This window comes from Arvicanthis niloticus, chromosome 18 (genome assembly GCF_011762505.2).
Source record: "Arvicanthis niloticus isolate mArvNil1 chromosome 18, mArvNil1.pat.X, whole genome shotgun sequence".
NCBI lineage: Eukaryota > Metazoa > Chordata > Mammalia > Rodentia > Muridae > Arvicanthis > Arvicanthis niloticus.
This window is the reverse complement of record NC_047675.1, coordinates 5729089-5756795: the sequence shown is the minus strand read 5'-3', so window position 1 is coordinate 5756795 and position 27707 is coordinate 5729089. Positions and strand designations below refer to the sequence as shown.

Sequence of the window (27707 nt, the reverse complement as noted above, 5' to 3'; positions counted from 1 at the left end):
AATTGCAGGCCCCCTCCCAAGCTGCCCTTATAAATCTCTACCCCCCATAGTCCCCGCTCCTTCTCCTCAGAGTAGAAGAAGCCCTCTGATAGTACCACCCAACCCTGGGACATCTAGTTGCAATAGGACCAAGTGGATCCTCTCCCACTGAGGCCTAACCAGGCAGTCCAGTTAGGGGAAGGGGATCCAATGGCAGGCAGTAGAGTCAGACACAGCCTTCTGCTCCGATTGTTAGGGGACCCATGTGAAGACCAATCTGCACATCTGTTACAAATGGGGGGCAGCCTAAGTCCACATGCTCTTTGGTTGGTGGTTCAGGCTCTGTGAGCCCCAGGTAAGTTGACTCCGTAGGTCTCCTTGTGGTATCCTCGACCCCTCTGGCTTGCTCAGTTCTATCCTCCCACTCTTCCTCAGACTCTCCAGGCTCCACCTGATGTTTGGCTGTGGGTCTCTGCATCTGTTTCCATCTGCTGCTGGATGAAGCCTCTCAGGAGACAGTTATGCTAGGCTCCTGTCTGCAAGCACAGCAGAGCATCATTAATAGTGTCAGGGGTTTGTAACAATATTTTCTATATGTAAGTCCCAGCAGCAGGTTTGCTACCTGCCTTGATAAAAGACACACAGAGCCTTTATCTTTTGATATGCCTTAAACAGCGCAACAGCTGGGTCACTTCCTAAACTTCACGTGGCTAATCCATCTTCCACGGATAATGCCAAGTTATTATTTACTAAAATTTATATTCTACTTTGGCTGCCCTGGACCAAGAGAGCTGCCCAACTGGGCCTCACTCTCCCCACTCCTTAACATGCTGGCTATGCCTCCCTGTCCCCACTCTTCTCCGGCATGGATCTCCTTCCTCCTTCCTCTCGGTCCTAAGCCCTGGTATCTTAGAAGTCCTGCCTCTGCATGCTCTGCCCAGCCATTGGCTGCTGGCACCTTTATTTACCAATCAGAACCAACTGGGGGCAGGGTCCCTCAGTGTCTTACAAGCAGATATTCCTGTAAGCAATTTGGGGGACCAAAATTAACATTATAATACAAGCAACATTAACCACACTCACCTCAGGGGTTGGTTCTGTCACATGGGATGGGTCTCAAGTTGGGGCAGTCATTGGTTGGCCTCAGTCTCTGCTCCATCTCTATTTCTGCACATCTTGTAACCAGGACAAATTTTGGGTTGAAGGTTTTGTGGGTGCATTGATATTCCCCTCCTTCCACTGGGAGTCCTGACTGCCTATCTTCTTTATAGTATGACTGCTTGAGAAATTTGAGAAGTAAGAAAATGTTCATTAACTACTTTAATCACTTCCTGTATAAGAATAAAGAGAAGAAGAACATTAAAATAGCCTTTCTAGGCTCCTAAACCCAACTTGAATTTCCCCTGGAGTTGGTATATAAGAAAAAAAAAAAAAAGAATAAATTTACTGACCTAGAGAAATAATTCTTTCCATGATCTTCATGGTTTTATAAGTATGTTTTTTTCTTATTTTACTGAGATATGATTGACAACTTGTGTGTGTTTAAAGTGTAGAATGTAATGTTCTGACACATATCCTGAAATAATTTTCCCAGTTGAGTGGATTATCATATTTACCACTTCACATAGTAGAGAGAGAGCTTATGTGCTTAAAAATCTGTGTAAAGGATAGAAACCTTAAGTCATAATAAGATAAATACAATCTGGGCTTTCATGCATGGCATATTAACTGTATAGTAAGTTATATCTTACCGTACAGTTGGAATTTTCTGGGAGATGCATTTATACTTTCTCCTCAGATCTCCTTCTGCCTTTACTCCCAACTGTAAAGTTTCCACTGACGTCCTCCTGAACAGGAACCATTGGTTTAGTGATCCTTCCTCCCCACAGATTTTGGCTTTAATCTTCTTTCTTTGCTATTTGTTTGGAAGTCCAACCATAACCCTTATGGTTCACAAGGCACTGCAGCTTTCTGCATTCACCATGGTGTGGTCCTTGGGGACCTCTTTTAGAAGCATTTGGCCTGATTGTGTCCCACTGCCAATATTTATAAAGGACACTCCCTGTGTCTGTTCATTCCACACAACACAAACTCCATAATCCCCAGTTACTCTGCACTCCTGACTAGAGAGGAAAGATTGTTAGAATTAAAGTTGATAAGCATACGGGTTCATTTTCTTTCTTGGAACAGGCTTCCAAAGCTTCCAGTGTCCACCCTGATGAGGTATCACAAGAAGCTCAACAACTGGTAACTGGGCATGGTATCAAAGCTCTGCCATTCCAGCCCTGGGGAGGGGGATGGGTATCCAGAGCCACGCAGTCAGATCCTGTTTCAAAACCAAAACAAAGGATTGTATCTAATTAAAGTGACTTTGTGTTCATGGTCTAAATGAGTCTAGGAAATGAAACTAATAAATTCATTCATATAGTGCAAAATAATAAATGAATAAACAAATAATAAATGAATAAACAAACAAATGAACAAATAACTAAGTAGCTCCTTCATAACTCAGCTCCCACTTTCCCATCTTACAAATGATTCCTGCTACCTTTAACTACTGTCTTTTACTCCACTTCTCAAATTCAAGCCTCCCCTTAGCTACTGTATATACAAGTTCATTGAAAGGCCCCTGTGAGTTGCACTCGCCAGTCAAGCCTTACACTTCTGATAACCCTGGAAGCTAATTACTGGACTTCACCTCTCATCCTTTGTTTTCAGAACAAAGAACAAAGATGAATTCCTCACCAGAATTCATCTGGTTACATTTCAGGGTGGGACTTCTTGTGCCTTTCTCATTATCTGTGGGCTCAGTTTCCTGTCTCATCCCCACCCAACACCTAACACACCATCTGCCAAGATAAATTCTTTAAAAGAGATGGATAAAGAGCAATGGAAGAACCTCCAACAGAAACAGTTCCTCAGGCACAAGGTACACAGCTCTTCTCAAACCAGTCTCTCTGTTCACTGTAACACAGTATCTCAGGTCTCCCAAACCCAAAGATGGGAAAAAAGTATCGACACGTGGTCCTGTCCAGGGACACGCTAATAAGAACCAGGATATACTCACACTCGAGAAAGACCTGCCTTGCCCTGTTCTTACAGGAAGGCTCACCTGGGTTGACCTCCTATAGGTATGACCAGAAGAGCTTTCCCACAGACCTAGCACGGTCTGTTTTTAACACACTGTTACATGGTGGAGCTTGACTGTTCTGTGCATTTTGTACATATAGAGTACCCAGAGGTTAAATGAGCCGCCTTTTCAGCCCTATTCTAAAGACTTTCATGGTATCACAAATGGGTTTCGGTTCTTAATTTTTCACAATTAGATTATTTATTTTTAGAAATATTATTAATTCTGTGTTTTGACCTTAATATTCTACAACTTTGATGCATTGACTTATGAGTTCTGATGGCTTTTTATAGAGTTGGGGTTTCCTATGCACAGAATCATCTGCAGCCTGTGAAGTATTTTCCTTGTCTAACAGACATTTTGAATACTCCTGGTCTTATACAGAACAAAAACACGAAGAGCAGGCTTGCATCAGAGAGTGAGTGTGGTTTGAATGAGAACATCTCCAATTGGCTCGTGTGTTTAAACATTTGGTCCTCAACTGGTGGCTATAGTTGGAGAGATTTTATAAGTGTGGCCTTGTGGTGACGTATGTCACCCTGGGCAAGCCTTGAGAGTTGAAAGACTCACATTCTCTCTAACGGTAACTCTCTGCTTTTGCTTGTGGTCCAAGATCTGAGCTCTCAGCTTCTGCTCCAGCCACTGTGGCTGCCACTTGCTGTTATGTCTCCCTGCCATGACAGAGTCTACCCCTCTGGCATGATAAGCCCCAAGTAAACTCTTCCTTCTATAAATTGCAGTGGCTGTGGTGTTTTATCACAGCAATAGAAAAGTACAGTTACTTTACAATGGGTTATCGTAAGTACTAGATCTTAAAGGGAACGCTTCCACTGTAAAGCCCGAAAGCTGCACTACCACAACCTCCTGAAGGAAGCTCGCAGATTTCTGAATCGATGCAATTGCAAGAGGATTTTATTGTTCCAATGCATTGGGGCCAATCACTCACACAGGAGAAGAAATGGCCCCGAGCACACTTTGGCAGCAACTTATATATAGTTTGAGCAGGGCAATTTTTAGCGACAGCAACTGGGCATGATTCTATTGGTGGTATAGTTTAATCTTTAAACTGCTTGATTGGCCCTGGTGGGCTGTTGGGGACCTTCTAAGGGGGAACTATCTGCTGCCAGGAGGCTCCACTCAACCGATAACCCATGGTTGTTCTTGGAATCGTGTGGCCACACCCTTTTTAGGAAGGGAGGGGGTCAGAGGATAATTTTCCATTGACATGGACTTGATACCACCTTCTCCCCATTTGACTGTGATGGTAGCTATGGGTTTTTCATGCTTCATATACATATTACATGTATACACATATACATGTATATAGAATATGTCCGTTTTTTAAAAAGCACTAAAATAGACTTAGAGAGCTTAAGGAAGCTATAAATGCAGGACTCGGGGGCTCAGTGGTACAATTGCACTAAGGAAATAAACGAGATTACTTTGAGAATTGTCTTGACTAAGCCAAAAGACAAATGCAGAGAATTATGAAAGTGGCTCCTTGTTCTCACCCACCCATGCTGATGCCCATTAGGAAGAGAAGCAAGAAAAAGTAAAGATTCTGGAAAGGTGTGTCCCAGAAGTCCCAAGGCTACTTAAAGAACCAAAAGAAACCCATTGCCTCCTTTCCAGTAAAGGTATAAACTAAGACCTTAGCTGCAGAGCCAGTGTACAGGGCTAGATACAAACATGCTTCCATATAAAATTTGCTCAAGTTCTAAATGACTGCCAGAGAAGTAGCTCCCAGAAGCAATTTTCTCACTCTAAAAATATAAATTTTGTTTCATCCAGAGAAATAAACCCTTCTCACTCTTGCCTGTTAAACTCAGAAGAGAAAGGAATCTGGTGTAACTTCCTTTTAAAATTGATTATAAGACAAAACTGTCATATAGAAAAGAAGACCAGAAAAGAAAGAAGCAAGTATCTCCAGCACAGAGGTTAAGGGATGCTCACTCTGTCTGAGCCCCAAGCTCTCTGGCAGCCTAGTGAGTGAAGGGTAAGCATTGTGAGTTAGTTAGACAAAGGCTTGAGGGGAAGCTGTACACACTTCAAGGGAGAAAAACCTTTGTTTCTGGTAATAAATTTTCTTTTCCTAAAGGTATTCACCCTCAGACTAAACGGTGATGAACAACAGGAGGCATCATGGAGGGTGTGGCTTGTATTTGTGTTTCTTAAAGACTACTGTATTTTGTCTTGAAAAAAAATTGTTTGCATTTGGAAATGTAGGTGCTGGCAATATTACAATTGTATAGTTTTAGAAAGGTGTCTAAGAATGTAAGCAACAAGGTACAGTCTGGCTTTAAGTTACACATAAACAAACATCACCACTGTAACCCAAAAGAAATGCCAGTCCGGTGTAGCGTCCAATAGAACTGGCTTTTGTCTTCAGACGTACCAAAGGCTACAAGGAACTGCCAGTATCTTAGTAAATAACTGGTTATTCTTTTGGTGCCAAAAGAATAACCATGCCAATAGGTTTTAAGAAAGCTTTGATGTTTTATTATAGTCTAAAGCCTTTAGGAGTGTTGTTTGTTTCCATTTTCATGTCAGAAGCAGGGGGATGGCTACTCTCATTCTGTGCAATAATAGTCAAGTGTGTCTGCAAAAGGTCAGGGCCTGTAAAAGGTCAGGGCCTGTTCTCTGGCCAGGGCAGCAGAAAACAAGAAGTCAGAGGTAAAGTCTCCAACCAAAAGCAAACAACTGAGCTCAGACAGCAGGGAGACAGGGCCACCAAATGCTAATGAAGAATCAGAAAGAGAGGACGAAGACAGAGAGCACAGAGGCCCAGGGGACAAATGGCAAAGTTTAATTTCAGAAGAGAATGATTCGAAACTGTTGAAAAGACTTTGTTAATTGCTGAAGTCAAGAAGAAAAACAACAAAGACTTTAGGAATTCTGGAGTCTGAGGAGGAGTGTTTGCAGTTTGAGAAAAGTCACACAAACCAGGAGTAATGACATAATCTTTGATCCCAGTACTTGGGAGGCAGAGGCAGGCAGATCTTTGTGAGTTCAAGGCCAGACTGGTCTACAGAGTGAGTTCCAGGATAACCAGGGCTACATACAGAGACATTGTCAAAAAAAACAAAAACAAAAACAAAAACAAAAACCAAGGAGGAGGAGAAAGAAGAAGAAAGAAAAGGTCACATAATATATTATACACATATTATATATTAATATAAACATAAAATGTGTTATGTTTATACCTCATGTTTGCATTAGGTGACAGCATTTGTAACTGTATCCATGTAAGGACTTAAAGTCCTAAGACCATTCCTATCACAGGTAAATGCAAAGGGCCTATGGCCACTGGGACAGGACAGGAAGGACTGAGCAGGGCAGCTGTTCACTCCGTTGAATGGGAATCCATTCTCACTGTTTCCTGGTCCCATGACAATGAACAAGAAACAAGGCTTGTGGCCTCAGTCCCCTGGCTCATGGGAAAGAGGTATCACCAGAAGAATGGGGAGAGAAAAAGTTCAAAGCGCTTAACACAGTGCCATTCCCAAAGATGGTAATGATACACTTAGAGATTTCTGGAATGGAGCAAGAAACAAAAATGCCAAGAAAGGGGGAGGAGAGAAAAGGGAAAGGGGAAGAAAGAGGGAAAGAGAAAAGGCAAAAAAGAAGGGTCTTGTTATGTCAACAGGGAATCTTAGAGCCCTGGAGATTACTGAATTCAACATCAATTTTGCAGATAAGAAAGAACAAACAGATTCAGGAACACACTGCAGGTTTTCAGTAAGTAGACTTTTCTCTGTAAGAGAGAAAGAGAGAAAAGAAGGAAGGAAGGAAAGAGAGGAAGGAAGAAAGGAAGGAAGGAAGGAAGGAAGGCAGGCAGGCAGGCGGGCTACAGCACTATTTTAAAATTAATGCTGACAAAGTTTGGTAATTTACGGCCTTAAGCAGCATTTACAGGGGCCCTGTGTTCATTATCACCTCTCTCTCTCTCTCTCTTTTTTTTTTAACCTTCTTTGAACTTAGTCATCTGAAGGCCTTCTCCTAAATTTAATGAATAGTATTTTATATTTTTATATTCCATTTAAGTTTAAAGTTAAAGGAGCCATTGAACATTTTGTTCATTACGAGCCTGCCAAGACTGGGCATGTAGGGTTTTTTTGGAGTAAATAATTATTACCTCTTTGTTACTTTAACAACTGTCTCTAAAGACAATTTGGCCCAGACATGTTAATTAAAGGCAGAATCATTAATACTTGGCAGTAACAGCTTTTGATAACTTCTACCGAGTCCTAAACAAACTCTAACAGCCGCAATCACAGAGGTCCTTTCTGCTGCCCTATCGACTGCTTGATTTTACATTGTGGGCAGAAAGAATATATGCAAAGGGAAAACGGTGTTGCTTTTATTCCTCGAGGGATAAGGTGACCTGCTTCCGCCCGCTCCTCTAGTCAACCATGTTTGTTTGCAGAGCGCAGGGTAAATTTAGATTCTTTCACTCACCCTGGGAAAGTCCAAATCACTAAAGCGGACACTTGACATGGGATCTTGATTAATGCTTGTTTTTTCTTTTAATTATTTATTTTTTGAGATTATAATTATATCATTTCCCCTTCCCTTTCTTCCCTCCAAACCCTCCCAACCTCTCCTGGTTCTTTTTCAAATCCATGGCTTCTTTTTTTACTTAATTGTTGTTTTACACACACACACACACACACACACACACACACACAGTATTTTATATAAGCTTACTATAAGCTTTCCTGCATGTCTGCTTTCAGGGCTGACCATTGGTGCTAGACCCCCAACTGCTGTGCTCTTCCCTGCTCAATGCATTCCTTAGTGGCCTGTGGTTCTCGGCCCCTCCCACATCAGCTTGCCTACTGTTGTTGTCTCTGTTTAGCCCACATTTAGTGGCTGGTGCTGGTGAGACTCTATGAGTGTGGTTTATGACATACCTAAGAGACAATCTCCCAGCCAAATCCCTGTTCCTATGGCTCTGACCATCTTTTTCCTTCCTCTTCTTCAATGATCCCTGGGTTTTAGGTGCGGAGTTGTGTACTCTGCATCTTGCTTGGCTGTGGTTCTCTGTAACGGTCTCTGTCTCCTTGGTGAGGGATGCAGACCACACTTTATCTGTTGGTATAAGGACAAGTGTTCAGATGGCTAAGGCCTATGCTGATGCTGCTTCATTCTCATCAACATACATGCACCTGTCAGGTCAACTGCACCTTAGAACTACTTAACCAGATTTCTCAACTTGGAAACCACTGTCAACCACACTTCAATCAACAAACACTAACAAGATGTGTTAAGGTCACTTAAACCTTTAAGTATTGGTTATGTTCCCCTATCCTTATGAAGAGTTTAATAGTTAAAGATGAATTGTCTTATTTAGGGATTTATTGCTGTGAAGAGACACCATGACCAAGGCAACTCTTCTGAAGCATCAAAGCCCACCCCCTCATGACACACCTACACCTACAAAGGCATACTTCCTAATAGTACCACTCCCTATGGGCCGATGGGGGACATTTTCATTCAAACCACCACAAGAATAGAATGTTTAGTTTCAAATAATTCCCAGTTAGCAAAAAGCCACCATTCAGCTTCATGTCATGAATAAATTACTCCATGAGTAAAGCTGTCAATAAACACCAAACTAGGGAGATATAGATGAGGATGAGGAACGACCTATGCTGTCCCTCGTCTTCATCATCATCATCACTGTCATCTTCATCATTGTTGTCAGCAGCATCATGTTAACATCTATAAATGTTTATTGTGTACCATAGGCTTGCCATAAATCACTCAACTTTTCTGTTTGTTTGTTTTGGGGGGTTTGTTTTTGTTTTATGTTTGTTTGTTTTTTGAGGCAGGGTTTCTCTGTGTAGCCCTGGCTATCATGAAACTCACTCTGTGTAACATGCTGGCCTTGAACTCACGAGATTCGCCTGCTTCTGCCTCTCTCTCTCTCTCTCTCTCTCTCTCTCTCTCTCTCTCTCTCTCTCTGCCTCTCCCTCTCTGCCTCTCTCTCTCTCTCTGCCTCTCCCTCTCTGCCTCTCTCTCCCTCTCTCTGCCTCTCTGCCTCTCTGCCTCTGTATCTTGAGTGCTGGGATAAAAAGCATGTGCCACTACTGCCTAGCAATTAGTCAACTTTCATAACAACCTTTAAGGATGGGTGATAGTGTCCCTGTTTACAGATGAGAACATAGAAACTCAGATGAGTTATAGACCCCTTGGAGATCCTCAAGAAGTAACATTTTATTATTGTCCTGCAGGACAAAAAAAGGTCTCCCCAGCTATGAGGAGATTGGTAGGGAAAGGCATAGGCAATAGAAAACTGGTAAGAGTGTCACAGTTCACTGAGTAGAAATAAGATTGGAAAGGCTGGCTGGTGTGTTGTACTGGCAACCAATACACACACACACACACACACACACACACACACACACACACATTTATATACTCAAGTCGCATTTTAGAAAGATCAGCCTAACAGTAAGATACATTTAAAGAGTAAAGAGAACTAGTAAGCAGACCTTCATGATAAAATAAAAGATAAATAAAATAAATAAAAAGATAAATAAAATAAATAACAGATATGAACAAAGAGTATTGAAAAAGAAGAGATATAGTAAGATTAGATCAAAAGAAGTATCATATTCTGAATCTGAACAATCAGAAAAAAAAATACAAAAAGGAAATCAACGCTGGCTCTGAACTGAACCTGAGCACATACCAAAAATGACCCTGTCCTTGGCAGATGTGACAGAAATGAGTTTGTAAGGACAATGATCACCTGAGAGGATGATTTTCTGAAGTCATTTCTACAACATACATGGATCTTCCTCAATTTCCTGCCTCCAATAGTCTGAGTTTACGTCTCCTGCAGCTGAACCCCTAGTCTCTTTTCTTCTTCCAACTCTGCCCTACAAACCAGGCTTCATTCTCACAGCCTCAACGTCCATGTCTCTGTTGATTATGCTCTAATTCCAGATGTATATGCAACCTGAGCCTATGCTTTGATACTGCTCTGGTGTGCTCGGGTATCCATCCACATAAAGACAAGCTGACATCTCAAGCAGACACATCCTCCAATAATCGACACAACGGCACAGACGGAAAGGAATTTTTTTTTTACTGCAAGTCTCTAAGTCTGTGTTAAAATAAGCCACAAAGTTCACACAGAGACTAGCATACTACTGAATATCTAGTGGAATGCCATGAACATGTATGACTGAACATGCCCATGAGTCTTTGTGGAGTGAGGGTTGAAAAATCCTTAAATACTGGTGAGAAAATCAGTAGAACTAGAGAGTTCAAAGCCTGGAGAAAGAAAATACAGCAATCAGAAGCTTGATCAACATTGCAGAATAGAGTGCTTTTCTTATATAAAAAATGAATAGTGATGTTAGAGACACAAAGTTTGAAATGCACTACCAAAAAATAAATATATATATAAACTATTGCACAAAAATAGTCCTGAGGAGAGGCATGAGAGTTTACACAGCACCCTTGCAACTATGACCCCCAGACTAGCAGTTTCAACATCACCACCAAACTTAGAAAAAATCCTGACACTTGACATATGGAGTGCAAAACTCTGGTAATACAGCCAGCCATGTGAGGGCTAAGAAGTCTTTGAGAAAGGGACCATGCTAGCTCAAGTTTAAATCAATAGCCTTGGACTGGAGAGGTGGCTCAGTAGTTAAAAGCACTCACTGTGCTTGCCAAAGATCTGGGTTTAGAAAGCTGAACCCAGATGCCTCCCAACTGCCTATAACTTTAGTTTTGAATCCCTTTGGATGCCCTCTGGCCTCCAATGACACATGCATGCACATGACAAACATAAACTCTTACTTGTACACAAACATTCACACACTCACATATACACATACATACAAACACACATACACACATACACACATACATACACATACATATGCATACACACATATACACACATTCACACACATGTACACACACATATATACACACATACACACATACACATGCATACACATACATACATATGCATACATACACATATACACACATTCACACACACATACACACATATACACAATATACATACATACACACATACACACACATATATACACACATATACACACATACACATGCATACTAATAACAATATTTTAATAAGCTAATAAACTTTTTAAAAGAAAAAACTCACTAGACTAGAATCTCTGAGCAGGGGCAGAAGACCTAAAGAGAAAGGAGGCATCTATACATCTTGACCTCTTTCAGGGTCACCTGGAAAACTTACCATGTCTTTATGCCAGGAAGGAACTTTGACCTAACACTAGGACTGATACCTATGGATAGCCATGCAGCAAAGTTAGAAATAGGTCTTAAGATGTCTGCAAAAAAAAAAAAACCATAACATTAAAAACTAAAACTGTATTTCTAAATAACTCATCAAGGAGATAAAATCCATTTTGGAAATTATAAAAGACTTAGCCCTGAATCTCAACAACAATGCTAGCAAAACCCTCCATATCAAATTCAGATGATGCAGCTAAAAATGATATTTGAATGAACAATTTTTTTAACTTTTTGTTGATTCTTGTTAGTTTTACATCATGTACCCCAGTCCCACTCATCTTCCCGTCTCCTTGGCCCTTGCAACCCTCATTCCCCTCAAAATAAAAAGCACATAAACACACCAAAAACAAAAACAAACAAACAAAAAGCATAGAAAACATCTCATCATGGAAGCTATAGTGTGTGTCACAGTGTGTCCTAAGGTATACCCTTCTGTCCACACACCTTCATTCTGGTAACAATGTCATCTTTACCTTTACTTGCAAATTTGGTTGGAGATCTCTGGCTTCTGTGACACCATCAATACGAAATCCTCATCAGGACTTCTCTTGGTTATCCTGTTGTTACCCTGTGTCGTGGAGATCCTGCAGCCTTGAATCAACTGGACTGACCTTTTCACATGCCCCAATGGTTCACAGATGATATAGATTTGAGGGTGGGCCAACTCAGAGCTCTGGATCTGGACCTGGGTGGCAGCTGAGATGGTCAACCCACCAGCTCTCCCTTATCAGCACCACCAGAGTGAACTCTCCAGCACTGTTCCAGTTAGGTCACCGAATGCTGCCATTGACAAGAGGAAGGGTCAGCTCTTCTACTCTCATGCCTTTGGGGCCAGCTCAGCTGCACCCACACCTCCAGAGCCAGGTCCACTGTGCTTCGAGGTCAAGTGGCAAGGCCCACTCTCCCAAATGCGGAAGCAAGCGAGGGGCTGGGCCAGCTCTCCAGCTCTCACACTCACAGGGATGGCTCACCCACGCTTTGCCATCAGGGCCAGATCCACTGTGTTTCCCAGACAAAGCATAAGGCCTGCTATAGCCTATGAGAGAGAGGCAGGGGCCCCTCTCCCGCTCTCATGACTTCTGGGCTGGTTCTCTGTTCTACCACAGGTGGTGAGGGGTGGGTGGGTGGGTGGGGCTTTCTTAGAATCACTGTGTACGGTTGAGTGTGTTTCCAGAGGTGAAGCTAATAGTAGTTACACTAATGAATATAATGGATAACACTTTAAGTATTTCCTCCCACCTCACTTCATGAGAAGATGGTAATTTATTTTTCAAAAAATTGGTATGGGCTAAGGAGCTCACATTTTTCCAATGTCCTGAATATGTTCTAGAGTTTTCTTTGTGATGACTTCTCACTATAACTTAGTAGTGTCTTGGTGAGGTAATGGCCAACATCACTACCTCTAAATGTACCAGAAAGAATCTAATCATCATACAGAGCCAAGTTGGCCTGAATCAATTCAAAGCAAATGGATCCAAGAGACAATGTGATAAGAAACTAGACACAAGGAGATCAGACTGTTTTTAAAGAAAATGTTGTAAAGGAAGCCAAAACCAGGGCTGCAGCTGAGAAAGAAATTCAAGTCAAAAAAAAAAAAAAAAAGTGAATGCTTTCTAAGTAATAAAGTAAACCTTTCTTCTCTATATTCTTTTTAAAAAGTATTCTCCAAATGCACTGAAAGTATCACTTTTTAAAAGAAGACTTTTAATGCTCAACATTGTATTAAATTAATTCACATTCTTCATCTCCACATGGTGCATCTGAAATGCCTATCTATCATGCTAAAGAATTTGATAAGTTAATCATTGCAGTTATGTCTAAAAACTAGTTTTTCACGCCTGCAGTTTTACCCACAAGACAGGACAGAGCCTTTGACCTCCCATGCAGCATCCATTATTCTGTCGTATGTCTTTGGAAAGCCATTCCCTGCCACCCACCAGATACTTTGTCCTTTGAAGGTTCCATTTTCATGACTTCCGGTCACAGGAGGGTTGGATTGGATTGCGCATGCCTTGTCCTTGTCCGTTAGAATGTTTGATTTTTTTCCCTGCAATAAATATCCCCCAAGGTTATTTTCCCTGGCGGATTAGCTGGGTCTAAATGAGTCCTAAATTTGAATGGTCTGACTTCAACATTGTTACATTGTTTCTTTTACAATTCCTGGCCTGGCAGAATTCTCAAACTGAAGACTGATGTACACAGACTACTGCCCAGTTAGGCGCTCTAATTAAAAGAAAAGCCTGTTCACGTGACACTAGTTGTACAGAGCTAACCTAAAGGTGAGTCGTAAATCCACTCTAGAGAAAAGACACACCCACACAAAATGAACACGGCGTGCTTGGACCAGACGCACGCTAAGCAGGGCTACCTCACTCGAACCTTTCTGTGAAAACATCTCCAACATGGCCTCTTTGCTGAGGCATAACTTAGAAACACTAGTAAAAACAAATCTCTCCTTTCCATCAGATCTAATGAATTTTTCTATTTCATTAAGCAAAAAACACTATTTGCATCTGTCTTTTCTCATATAGAAATATCTTTAACAGTAAAAAGTTGTGTTCAAGCCACCATCTCTAAGGAATCAGGAGTTCTGTTGATTTTTAATGTCTAATCCCTGGCCAGGTGGTGTGGCTGGTAAGGAATAAGAAGATTTTTCATTTGTCTTGATTCCCGTCTGATTAGCACAAGACCCTTGGGAGAGAGGGAAAGGCGAGGGCAATCTGTTTGGAGATTGTTGAGAGATTAAAGTGCCAAAGGGAAGTGTTAGTCACTTTCTCATTGCTGAGACAAAATCCCCAACAAAGGCAACTTAAGGGAACTTACAGTTCCAAAGACAGGCAGCCCAGGGAAAGGGAGGGGAGGGGAGGGGAAAAGAGGAGAGAGGAGGGGAGGGGAAAAGAGGGGAGGGGAGGGGAGGGGAGGGGAGGGGAGGGGAGGGGAGGGGAGGGGAGGGGAGGGGAGGGGAGGGGGAGGGGAGGGGAGGGGAGGGGAGGGGAGGGGAGGGGAGGGGAGGGGAGGGGAAAGAATGATTCCAGTCAATGACCAATACTAAGTCAAACTCCTCTGCTGGCCATGAGCTCAAGGACTTGCTAATGACCTTAAAGTACTTCCTGAACAACAGACTGTGACACACACGCACGGTCATCTTAAACTAACTTCCTTTTATCAAAATCTTTACCTTCAGTGAGGATCTATAACTAAAATGATGTTATAAATATATTTTGGTCAGTTACCAGTAGTCTTGTCCCTGTACTAGAATGTTAGCTCCCTGGGGGTAAATCTATAGTTGGTGTGTGTTGCCCCACTGCCTAAGACACAGTAGAAGCTCAATTACACTAAATTGGTTCTACAAAATATAGGATATTTACACTTCAGCCCTGCAATGATTAATATGTAATTAACTTTATAGCCTTTAGCTCTATTTGTCATCAGCCAAAGCACATACACTTTAATTAGGATGCAATTTGATACACTGCTGCTGCTGCTGCTGCTGCTGCTGCTGCTGCTGCTGCTGCTGCTCCTACTACTGCTACTGTGATAGGTACGCCATTGAAAAATTCTGATCCTACAGCCAAGAAATGCTATGTACAGGTTATCAATGAGGTGAGAGGAGCTCTGGCAACTGATACCTGTTGACAAAGCATCTGGAAGACCAGTGTTGGAGAAAGTGAAGTTTCATCTGACTAGTGTCAGTTACAAACTGCATTTGTGACTGAGTGAATTGAAGATGTAGTAGGAAAGAGTGAACTTGAAAATCTTTAAGCGTGTGTGTGTGTGTGTGTGTGTGTGTGTGTGTGTGTGTGTGTGTGTACAGACAGGATCTCTCGATGAACCTGGAGCTCACCAGTTCGGCTAAGCTAGTATTCAGATAGACCCAAGGATCCCCCATCTCTGCTTCCCACTACTGGAGTTAGGGAGGCTTCCCAGCATGCCTGGCTTGACCAGCTAGCACTTTATCCACTGATCCATCTCCCCAAGTGTTAGTTAGTCTTTTTCCCAATGAATACTGCTATGAAAAACCATTCTGAAACATTAGTCAGGTCTGTGACTAAGCTCCTATTGCACTGCTCTGAGAGAGAGAGAGGGGGGGGGTTATTAACAGAACTTTTGGAAATGTTAGCTGTAAACACATTGATAAAGCTTAAGAGGCTGTACTGCGGTAAATGAACTAAAGACTACTCTCCAGAAAAATCAACTAGTGCAACAAACTAATCAACTCTGAGAACATTTCACTTGCCACCTGTAGCCTGATTGCCCAGCCATTTAGCTCCTCATTTTCTTGGGTCCAGGGACTATTCCTACCGTTCTTTTTGTTTTCTTTATTTGGTCTCTTGTCTTGGTTTGGTTTTCTTATTAAAAACCCCAATGAGGAAAGGGTGTTATAACTAAACAAGCAGTTTAAAAATCTAGCCGATAATGAACACCCAGGGGCCAGATCCAGTGCAATGCCTGGGCGTGTTTAGGAACAGCCCACTAGAGCAGCAGGTAAAAGGACAGCATGTGTGCAAAAGTGCTCAAGTACGTTTGCCCATTGCAGCTCAGAGAACAACGCAGGCGCAACACAGACCCATGTTTACTAAGTTCACTAAAGCTGTACGGTGGTTTCTGCCCACTTTACGCTATGGTTTTGAAGACGTTTGAGTGGACTAAGTGGGCAACGCCGTGGTTCTGTAACTGAAGACCTAACTAAAGACAGGAATGAGAAATTGAAACAGTCTTTGATACAAACTCTTCTTAACTTACCTCCGATAAGATATTAAGAATAAGGACAGTGAATGTTCTGGAAAGTCATTAAGACATCCAAACATCTCCAGGAAGCGAAGTAGATAAGGGTAAAAAGTAAAGCCATGTCTAAAAGTTAGCATCCTCAAGACAGGATTGATTTTCAATCTCAGAGAGACGGAAACCACAGTATAGCCTTAGTAAGCTTCCCTGAGGGGACACGGGGGTTCTGTGACTAAAGCAACGAGCACAAACACATAACTACTTCCTCCAGACTCACATACATCAGTGTGTCTCAATACTCTCTAAGCACAAACCGCTTTAGGAATGGTGACATGCAGGTGAATCATGAACCTAGAGCCGTGATGCAGAAGGAAGCTCAGAGCTGGGTGACATCACCGCCTGGGAAACACCCAAACTGAATACTTGTATTTGAGAGGACACAGGCAGTGAACACAACCAAATAAAGTGGGAATGCTCTTGTATTTTAGAGATACAGGAAATCAAGTACTTATTGTTGGGATGTCTTTACATTTACTATAAAAATATTCCCACTGAATTATATGTTTATGAAAAGAAATATATATACTTGTGAAATAACATAAAGTAAACTGTGAATATTTTTTGTTGTTGTTTTGGTATTCTGTTTTTTACTTTGCTTTATTTTATTTTGTTTTCAGGAAAGGGTTTTTGTGTATATCTCTGGATATCTGAAACTCACTCTATAGACCAGGCTGGCCTAGAACTTGGAGTTCTCCCTGACACTGCCTCTGTACTGGGACTAAGGTTATGCATCACCACACCTAGCCCTGAACATTTTGAGGTCATTAAAACTCAGAGGTCAGTAAAAGAGGCAGCAAACTGTAGCAGAGCTACGGGGACTAGAGTTTGACCCGTGCTCTAAGTATGTCTCCAAAATACCACTCAGGACCAAGTGTGAGTATAGACACTGCTTGGGATTGAGTTGTGTTCCTACACATTTCTCTGTTGAATTCCTAAATGCCAGTCCTTCAGAGCATAGCTATACTCACAGAGAGGACTGTGAGTGATCCTTTAATTAAATGAGATCATAAATGGTGGGACTGGCCAATCTGACAGCTGTTCTTAAGATGAGAGCATCAAGACACAGACACCAGCAGGACAGACACTTTGTACCCACAGAGGGAAGACCATGTGAGGATACCAGGACCAAGATCAGGACCAAGATCCATCTCCAACCCACAGAGGAGGCCTCAGGAGAAAGCAAAGCAGCTGATGGTTTGGAATTCCAACCCACAGAAGGGAGAGACACTTCTGCCTGGTAACCCACACAGCCTGCGGGTTACATTACAGCATTCCTAACAAATTCCTAGGTGCCTCTTTCCAAGTGCAATCAAACCAGAGCACTGTAAGCAGAGGACCTTGAGATGCTGTTGAAGCTAACACCGTTTGACAAGGACACCTGTGGTTTGAGGGCAATGGGGTAAGAATGTGTCGGAAGAACAGCTAATGCTCGTAAAAGCTGCCAACGTGTTGTGAATGATCCAATGGGAAGAGGGGAAGAGGATTCTGAAACTGGAAGTCCTGACTCTAAATTTGTTTTGTTTTCTGAAACAGAATCTTGCCTGCCCCAGACTACATATCAAACTCACTATGAACCCAGTGATTATAGCAGTTTGAGTGAAAGTGGCCCTATTAGACCCACACTTGATTACCTGGTCCCAAGTTGTTGGAACTGCTTGAGAAGGACTAGGACTTCTCCTTTTTTGAAGGAGAAGGAGGTGTGTCACTGGGGATGGGCTTTGATGTTGCAAAAGTCCACACCAATTCCAATTAGCTCTCTCTCTCTCTCTCTCTCTCTCTCTCTCTCTCTCTCTCTCTCTCTCTCTCTCCCCCTTGTATATCCAAATGTGAGCTACTGTTCCAGCTCCATGCCTACCTTCTCCTTGGTCTGATGGTCATTGACTCACTATCTGAAACTCTTCTATAAGTTTTCGTGGACATGGTATTCTATCAAAGCAATTGAAAAGTACTAAGACAATGACCTTGAATTCTTGATCCTCTTGCTCAGCGTCCTAATGCTGGGAAGATAAGCACACTACCATGCCCAACTACTGATTCAAGATTCTTCACATCATAAAATGTATCTATTTCAGAGCTGTCATCTTAAAGCTTTAGATAACAATAATGAAAAATGAGGAAGGGTTTGCTATAGAGCACACCCTATATTAAACACTTCTTAATTAGAATTATTATATGCATTAAAAACTAGAAGGCTCAAGGCCAGAGAGATGGCTCAAGGGTTAAGAACACATCCAATATTGTAGGTTCACTTCCTAGAGCCTGAATCAGGCAACTCACAACAGCCTGTAACTCCAGTTGGAGGGGATGCAATGCTCTCTTCTGTCGCCATTGACCCTTTATGCTCATGTTTATACATATCCACACAAACACACAGAGTTCAAATTTTTGTTGGTTGTTTTTTTGTTGTTGTTGTTTTGTTTGTTTGTTTTTTAAGACAGGGTTTTTCTTTGTAGCCCAGGCTGTCATGGAACTCACTTTGTAGACCAGGCTGGCCTCAAACTCACAGAGATACATTTGCCTCTGCTTCCTCTGTGCTAGGATTGAAGGTGTGTAGCACAACCATTGGTTAAAATTTAAGAAAATAAAAATTAAAATTAAAACTATTATATTTTTAACACAGAACTTGGAGCTGATGGCCCGAAGGTAGAAGGCTGACTTCTGTGTGTTACAAAGAGACAGATCTGAGCAAGACATGCGTGCTGCTTGCACAGATCACACAGAAGCTTGTGATGAAGAGTATGTGTCAATAAAAAAGAATTCATGCAACATAACGGAATAAATCTTGAGATTCTAAAAAGGTAAATTAGACATTAGAAAAGGGCTTTTGCACACACAAGAACTGAACAGTTTCAAACCAAACCAGATAAAATCCCAGCACTGAGAAGGGCAAGTGCACACAAAGTCCCACCCCCTAACCAAGAAGCTATTTGCAATTGATAGCTGCTAGAAAAAGGAAATATCAGTTTTCTCCAGTGGAATGTCAGTGGTAACCAACCACACTCCAAGACAACTACTCCTAAGAGCAGTTGGCCAACACAAAATAGATTCCAAAGTGAGGGTTGTTGTTTTTGTTTGTTTGTTTGTTTGTGTTTGCTTTGTCCTTTTGATTTTTCATTTGTTGGTTTTGAGTTTCAGTTTTTGGGTGGTGGTGTTTATTTTGAGAGAGAGTGGGAGAAGAAGAAAGGGGGAGGCAAGGGGGAAAGATTTGGGGGCTTGGTGGAAAGGAAAGATTGTGAACTTTATTCGTATATTGAATAAAAAACATTTTAATTAAAAAATAAAGGAAGAGGGCTGGAGAGATGGCTCAGCAGTTAAGAGCACTGACTGCTCTTCCAGAGGTCCTGAGTTCAATTCCAGGAACCACATGGTTGCTCACAGCCTTCTGTAATGGGATCTGATGCCCTCTTCTAGTGTGTCTGAGGACAGCTACAGAGTACTCAGATATATAAACAAATTTAAAAAAAAAAAAGAAAGAAAGAAAAAAGAGAAGGGCTTTGCTTCAAATCTTACTTTATTGTCTTTTTGTTCTCTATTCCAGAAAAAAACTATAAGGAGAATGTTTCCCAATAAATCCTTTTCCTAAAAGTTACCAATAATTCTTTAAAAGACTAATGCAGATGCTAATTGTAGAGGTGTTGACTTTCCTCTTCCAGATGATAAATATAAACCTAGTGAAAGGATTTATACTCAAACAAAGCAATGAGGCTATGTGTCTCTTGGCACTGTTTCTAATTACTCAGTTATTTTGAGATGTGTAAAGCAAAGGAGTGTACCTAAAGGCTAAGCCTGGCGTGCTTAGAACAATATTCCCCACTGGCCATCTCCAAGGCCACTCACTCTTCCCTTCCCCAACCTCTCAGGACCACCCATATTCTCTCCTTACTCCATGCCTCAGACACTGCCCTGCCCTGACCCCTCTGGTGTTTCTGTTTAGGGATAAGCTTCTAGCTGTTGCTGCAGTAACTGAAAATTTGGTACAAGGCTCATTCTGGTCTCTTTGCCCTTTTCTTTTTCACATTCTGTCTCCAGATGAAATAAATTCAACTCATGGCTTCAGTTATTAAATACCCTGCTCTCCTATTTCAAGCCTGAGGCCTTTACCTAGACCCAGATCTAAATGGGTATCTGCTCTCTCAGTTTGAATGTTTGCAAACTGTTTCAGGATTGAATTATTCTCTTATACTCCTCTGAGACATCCAAACATGACTTCCCTTTGCAGTGACCCTTATGTGTTCATAATCTGTATCCTTTTTACTCAGCCACTCAGTATAAATACAGTCCAAGGCACTTTTGTGCTATAGAAGTGAATACAATAGTTTTAAGGGAGACAAAAAAAATAATCTTCCTCATTGATAGCAATATACACATATAGCTATCAACTCTAGAGACAAGACCTTCACATTCTCCCAGTAAAGAATGTGCAGAGTTGGGGGTGGCTATGTAGTCTACAGGTAGAGCATATACTTAGCCTGCATTAATCTCCAACATCACAAATACCCTTCAAAAAAGGGACACCATTGTACTTTATGGCCCTGTTGTAAAAGTAAAAACTGTGAAGAACTTCAATATCTGGAAAGACTAACTAAGCAGTTATACAGCCATACCATGACAATGTTTCATGCCAGAGTCCTGCTTGGCCATGTGAGGGACAGTGTAACATGGTTCCCATGCCTGGAACAGAGCCAGCAGGGCATGGGCCTTCATGAGTGCTGACTGATGCTGTGGGCATGAGGCTTGTTTGTATAATAATGTACATATTTTCATGTTCTTCCTTTGGGGATTGTTCTCCCTAATGTTAATGTCTAATGTTAATGACTCTATGATAATCAGAGACAGCGTGAGTCCAGAAGGCAAGGGTGTGACTAATGTCTCAGCAAAATGGTGAATGCTGAGACCTTCAGAACAGCCCTTAAGGCTGTGGGAAAGAACTCTGAAAACACGAGTTCAAAAATATATAATTTCTTAACTATGCAAAATATAAGGATAAAATATGAATTGCATAATGAGCTTCACAGATCTAAAGGAAAGCATATTGACCTTTAAATCTATTGGCTGGCAAGCATGACATGCATTTGAACTCTACTTGGTACTTTCCAGAAGGTCAGGTGACTATCAGTCAGTACATTCTGAGAATTTTTTACTGAAGAATGTTCCTGTGGGTAGAGAATGAAACTTGGCCTAGCCTGGACCCAAGGTAGGTGGGTATAAGGCTGGTGAAAGCCCCTAGGGTTCTTCAGTATACAACTGTGATTTTTAGTGAGGTGACATCTTCTACCACAACTACCCCAGGAAACGTACAAAGAACATGGAAAATGGTTTTCCTTAGTGAGGGTTACCACTTAGTGAGGGTTAGTGGAGGTTTGCAAGCCAGCCTACTAGCATGAGCTGTTCTCTGCTGGATATTGGCATAGTTTCAGTTGGGAGTGTTCTCCATGTGTTTGAAAACTGGGACCCCCTGAAGTGGGAAAATTTTAAAAAACAGTGCGTGGCTCAGCTAGTTCCAGAGCCACTCCATGTTGGTGTTCTATGTCCCTGCTCTGACACAGCACCAGCTAGCCAGAAGCTGGTGTGGCCACTGCCTTCACCGGCCAGTTCTGTAGACTCTACAGCTGCAAGCATGGCCTTTGGGTCAACTCCACCACCCTCACAGTTCTTGGCTCAGAGCAGACAATGCCCGCCAACTTCACGGTACCTGGTAGAAAGAAAACTCTTAATGTTTAAAGATTATTCAATGGATTTATATATCAGCAAATACAAAACACACAATTAGAATTGTTACCCAGTATCTAACCTTTTGACATGAATAATTACTCAAGACTGCTAGAGACCCATACATCTACCTCCATTTTCTTCTGTCTCCTTCCTCTTCTCTTTCGTCTCTCCTCCCCTTCCTCTTTCCTTCTCCTAGCTCCACCAACTCTTCTACTGCCCAATCACCGAGCTCCATTGCAAATGCAATGTGGCAGAAAAATTTCTGCCACAACCCCCAACTGATAGTGTTGTTTGGAAAATATTGTTTGGAAATAGAAGTTTTAGAATATGAAGACTTGCTAGAGAAGTGGTCACTGGGAGCAGCCCTTGAGGTGGACAGCCAGCTCCAGTTTCTGCCCCATCTCTGCTTTCTGATCCACCTTACAAGCATGCTGCCACAGCCACAAGCAGCTCCTGTCACTATGCTGTCCCCACCATGATGGACTGGACCCTCAAATCATGAGCCAAAATAAAACCTTCCACCCTTAAGTCACTTCTTGCCAATATTTGACTGCAGCAATGAGAGAAATAACTACTGTAGGTGTCACCAAACAGAAACATATAGGTCAAACCCAGAGAGGAACTTGGATTTTTTATTTTTATAAATAAAGTATTAAAATGGCTCTACTTGCATATTTTCTTGTATTGTCTATTACCATTCTTAAGCTTCAGGAACAATGCTGAGTAGCTGACACAAACACCATTGGCTCTCAAAGTCAAAGACTTTAATATCTAATCTCTTACACAAAGGGGTTTGCAACCTCTACTCTAGAACAGTGTTGAGAACACATCTATTTTAAATGTTGTGTGTGTCTGTTTGTGTGTGTCTATCTGTGTGTGTGTGTTTATCTCTGTGTGTATATCTGTACGTGTGTGTGTGTGTGTGTGTGTGTGTGTGTGTATCTGTGTGTGTATGCAGAGGACAGAAGTCAATGTCATATGTCATTCCTCAGAAGTTATCCACTTTGATTTTTGAGTGAGTCATTCACTAGTCCCTGAACTCACCCATCAGGCTAAGTTGGCTGGCCAATGGGTGTCAGAGATGCCTCTGTCTCCATCTCCCCAGCCTGGGGGTTACTTCTCTGGGCACCACATCCAGCTGTTTTGCATGCATGCTAAGAACTCCAAGCTTGGGTCCTCAGACTTGGACAGCAAATGCTTTAGTGACCAAACTATAGCCCAAGGAGGTCAAATGAAAGCTTCATGAGGCTCAGACTCCTGGCTAATCTCGCTCTGGCTATGCTCTAATCAATTTAAACAACATAGACATTGCCTATAAAAGCAAGACAGATGTCAAACAAGTTTTTTCCCCCACAAAGCTCTTGCCCTGTACTTTACTTTGTTTTAAGTGCCAACGTATTTTTTTTTTTAATTTGGGCAAAGTTTGGGTTGGATTCCATTTTCTCTATCTCTAGACCAAAACATCTTATTTCATCTATGAATTGAAAAGGTACAATTGATCTCATATGGTTATGGTTCTCAACCAGCCACAGATTATATGTTCTGTTTGTATACATAGAAGCAGAGACTGCAGAATTTTAAATTGTTTAAAGAATTGCTGCCATTAGATTTTAAATATTCAAAGTACTTTGAATTGATATGTATTCCTATAAAATGAAAGTAAACAAAGCCCCTACCCTCTTGTCCAACAAAATAAACCAATGGAATTAGTAGATAGTTTCCTGGAAGTGTGACAAAAAACACGCAGATAACAGTACCTGACATGAAGCTCACTGCTGGGTGCAGAAGGCATGAGCCTGGAATCTCACCAGACAGCCAGTGTAGCCCAGTTGGTAAGCTCCATGCTCAGTGAGGAAAGCTGTCTCAAAAAGTGAGGTGAGGGCCCTGGAGAGATGGTTCAGCCATAAAGAGCCTTTTTAAAATCTAACCAGAGTAGCTCAAAACTACCTGGAACTCGGGGTTTAGGGGGTTTGATACCATCTTCTGGACTACTCAGGTATCCTCATATGTGTGCACATACTAATGCAAACAGGTACACAGACACACACACACACACACACACACACACACACACACACACACACACTTCATTTTGAAAAACTGAGGTAGAGAACAGTAGAGGAAGATGTCAATGTCAACCTGTGGCCTCTATGCATGCACACAAAGGCATGTGCACCCCTCACACACACACACAACAACAACTAAAATAACCAAATAAAATAAGGGAGTTGGTGTCAATGATACAATCCCACCCATCAGTTAGCAACTTGGTCCATTTATGTTGCAATAACAAAAGGACACCTAAGCCTAGGAGCTTGTAAGAAGCAAATTACTTCCCACAGTTACAGAAGCCAGGAAGTGGAAGGTCAAGTGGGTGTCTGAGGTCTGCTCTCTGTAGCCAAGGCAATGCCTTGTCCCTGCATGCTCCAGATGAGCAGATAGACAGAAAGGCTAAGAGCATGGTGGCTAGTTTCTCTAGCCTCGTTCAGAAGAGCATCTATCTATTCATGAACACATTGATAACTTAATTATCAATCCACCTCCAACAAAGACCTCATCACTTAGTGCTATCAGCATGGAGATTAAATTTCAACATGAATCTTGGAGGGGGTACACTCAAATGACATAACCTTAGACAAACTGCCCGGCTTCTCTAAGCTTTGGTTTTACCCAAAGCAACATGAGACCATAACATAACTTGCTATACAGAGATGTTGTGATGGCTGCAGGAGACGATACGCACAAGGTACTCAATAGTAATAGTTGTTAATAGTAATTCATAAAGACTCATTACGCTAAACAAGTATGTAAACAAGGACAGGGCCTCAAAACAAATGGAAATCAACTGCAGCAGGGAAAGGACCATAACAAATACAGCCACAAAGACTTTAAAGAAAAGTTCAATAAACCTACCTACAACCAAGGGTGTACAACTTTTTGATGTTTTAATATGATGCTGTCATCTACAAATTGGCCACATTTATATCTATCCTGGTACTCAGGTGCCTGTGGTCTCACACAAGGAAACAAACAGAGAGACTGAATAATATATATATATGTATATATATGTGGTATGTGGTGTTATTTATAATAAGAAAATAGCTTAGTCTAGACTTCTAAGGTATAAATAGGAATATATCTTCCCACAATTCTGGAAGCTGTGCAATCAGGGTTTGTGTGATACATGGTCAGATGCTAATGAGGGCTGTCTCCCTGGCATGCAGATGGTCACCTTCTCCATGTGTCATTGATGATAGAGACACACCTAGATCCCTTGCTGTCTCTTAGAACAGGGCTAATTCTCCATGAGAACCTGGCCCTCAAGACTACACTGAGCTCTAAATGTCTGCAAAAGGCTTGTCTGCAAGTACATCAGATCAGGTGGTAAGAGATGAACCCATGAATGATAGGCGACATAAAAACTCAAGCCACAACTTCCTACCTTTTTGCCCCTAAAAATCCATGTCCTTTTCACATTAAAATTTCCCTGTTCCTAACAGGCCCCAAAGTCTTAGCTCTTTTAATAAAAAGTTGAAGGTCTGGGATAGGGGTTTTCTAAGGGGGGGGGGGGAATGGGGAAACGGGATGGTATCTGAAGTGTAAATGAAAGATCTAATAAAAAAAAAAAAAAGTTGAAGGTCTAAAGTCATTTAAATATCCTCTAAGTCAGAGTTAAATGAGACCAAAAGAACAACTGGTCCTGAGGCAAATTCCTGTGCAGCTGGGTCCCTGGAAAGCCAGACTAGCTACGTGCTTCCAAAACACAACCCTGCAGAGGCACAAACAGAGCTCCCACCCAAAGGGTAAGAGAGGACAGATTCTAAGTATAAAAGGTAGTTAGGAGAATCCCAGCTGATCTTGAGGCTGAGAGTCTAACTATGGTTTCATTCTTTGTCTTCCAGGCCTTCTTTCATGGCAGTGTGACCTCCACACCTCTGGAGGTGATTGGGTCCCTGAGGCAGCAGAAGGAATCACAGAGGCTGCTCAAACTCAGAGGCAATCCCAGTCATTGACACTGATATGCTCACAGACTTCCTTGGGCCTGTGGTGACAGTGGCGGCTCTGACTTGATTAATGGTCTCTGCATCACCTTAGGGTCCTTCCTTCCTTTCCTTGAACAATAATGCACAGTGACTGCTGAATAGCTCTGCTGTCCTTCGGTGACACCCTTTGACCTGGGACTTGTCTTATGTGTGTCTACCTTGATAGTTCTTTGTCCCCTCTCGCTTTTTACAACTCACATTACTTTGTTTATGCTTTGGTAGTGAAAACAATCCATAAAATAGAAAACTGTTCTCCTACATACTAAGACTAAATTTGAACATTTAATACATTTGGGGGGGGGCTGTATGTACACATGTCATATGAGTAGAGGTCCGAGGACAATTTCTCAGGCACCTTCTGCTTCTTTGTTTGTTTGTTGAGATGGAATCCCTCACTGGCCTGTAACCACCAGTAGGCTGGTTAGCTGTAACCACCAGTAGGCTGGTTAGCTGTAACCACCAGTAGGCTGGTTAGCTGGCAAAGTCCCAGAGATTTCCTATCTCTAACTTCCTAGCCTTGGGACAAACGCCTGTCAACCCATCTGGAGTCTTTTTTTTTTTTTTTTTTCCTTTCCTTTCCTTTCCTTTCCTTTCCTTTCCTTAGTTCTTCTTTTAAAAAAAAAAAAAAAAAAAAAAAAAAAAAAAATGTGTTCTCTGGGGCTATAACTCAGATTCTTGCCCTTTCAACACATTGCTGACTATACCATCTCCCCAGCCCCAAACCAGTAAATTCTTAATACTATTGAATACTGATTTCAAAATAAACAAAATAAACACAAAGGATGACCTTCAGGGTTGGTTTTCTAAACCTGGACCTAATCCAAGACAATGCTAATGTCCTGATCCTGTCCTCTTGTCCTTCCTTGAGTCTCTCTGATATGGGGTGGGGTGGAGAAAGGACTCCCCTGTCCTGGCTGGCTTGCCGGTGGTCCTGGTTTCTCTCCCCTGTCCTGGCTGGCTTGCCGGTGATCCTGGCTTCTCTCCCCTGTCCTGGCTGGCTTGCCGGTGATCCTGGCTTCTCTCCCCTGTCCTGGCTGGCTTGCCGGTGATCCTGGCTTCTCTCCCCTGTCCTGGCTGGCTTGTCGGTGGTCCTGGTTAAAGTCACACCTTCAAGCTGTTTGCTTCCTCGTGTTATTTGCTTCTCTCGTTGCCTCTTCACTCTCTTTTCTGGAAACAGAGACCACTAAAGCCTTGACCATATTCACGTTACTGTCCTTAGAACGGTACCACATTTAGGGCCGGGCTTCCTTCTTCCTTTGCTTTCTAGAAACAGCCTCTAGACACTCCCAGAGGTAGGTCTCCATGGTGATCTAGTCAGGTTGACAATTCCCTGCCACACTGTGCCCTTCCCACACCGGAGCCAGTGCCCACCCTTCCTTCATGAAGTTGCTTCTGGTCAAGCATTTGGTCACAACAATGAGAAAGATAACTGAACAGAGGGAACTCTGTGTCTAACTCCCAAGTTGTTTAAGTGTCAATCATATTTGCTTTTGAAAACAAAGCACTTCTGGACAATTCTAAACAACTTACCTCAGGCCAAAGGTGCTGCCTGACTGTTCAACCCTGCTCCTCACATGGCTCAAGATGAACACTGTAGTAATAGTTGCCAGGCTCTCGTTGACTATACATTTCCTTCTTCTTTCCTTCCTTTATCTTTGTGGTTCTCTGAATCCTTCCTGTTCTCCTCCCTGCTAGAAAAAAGAAAGGAAGGAAGGAAGAAAGAGAGAGAGAGAGAGAGAGAGAGAGAA

The 27707-nt window shown here is 42.0% G+C and overlaps 1 long non-coding RNA gene across 2 annotated transcripts; it reads right to left on the bottom strand.

The window, feature by feature from the left end:
- Positions 1-27707, bottom strand: LOC143435031 (uncharacterized). 2 transcript variants are annotated; one of them, XR_013105003.1, is made up of 4 exons: positions 27490-27707; positions 2145-2305; positions 1063-1258; positions 1-515 (listed from the first exon to the last, which is right to left on the bottom strand). It is a non-coding gene; the product is annotated as an uncharacterized LOC143435031 (long non-coding RNA). The 2 variants fall into 2 exon arrangements; XR_013105002.1 differs by having other exon boundaries at positions 1063-1255.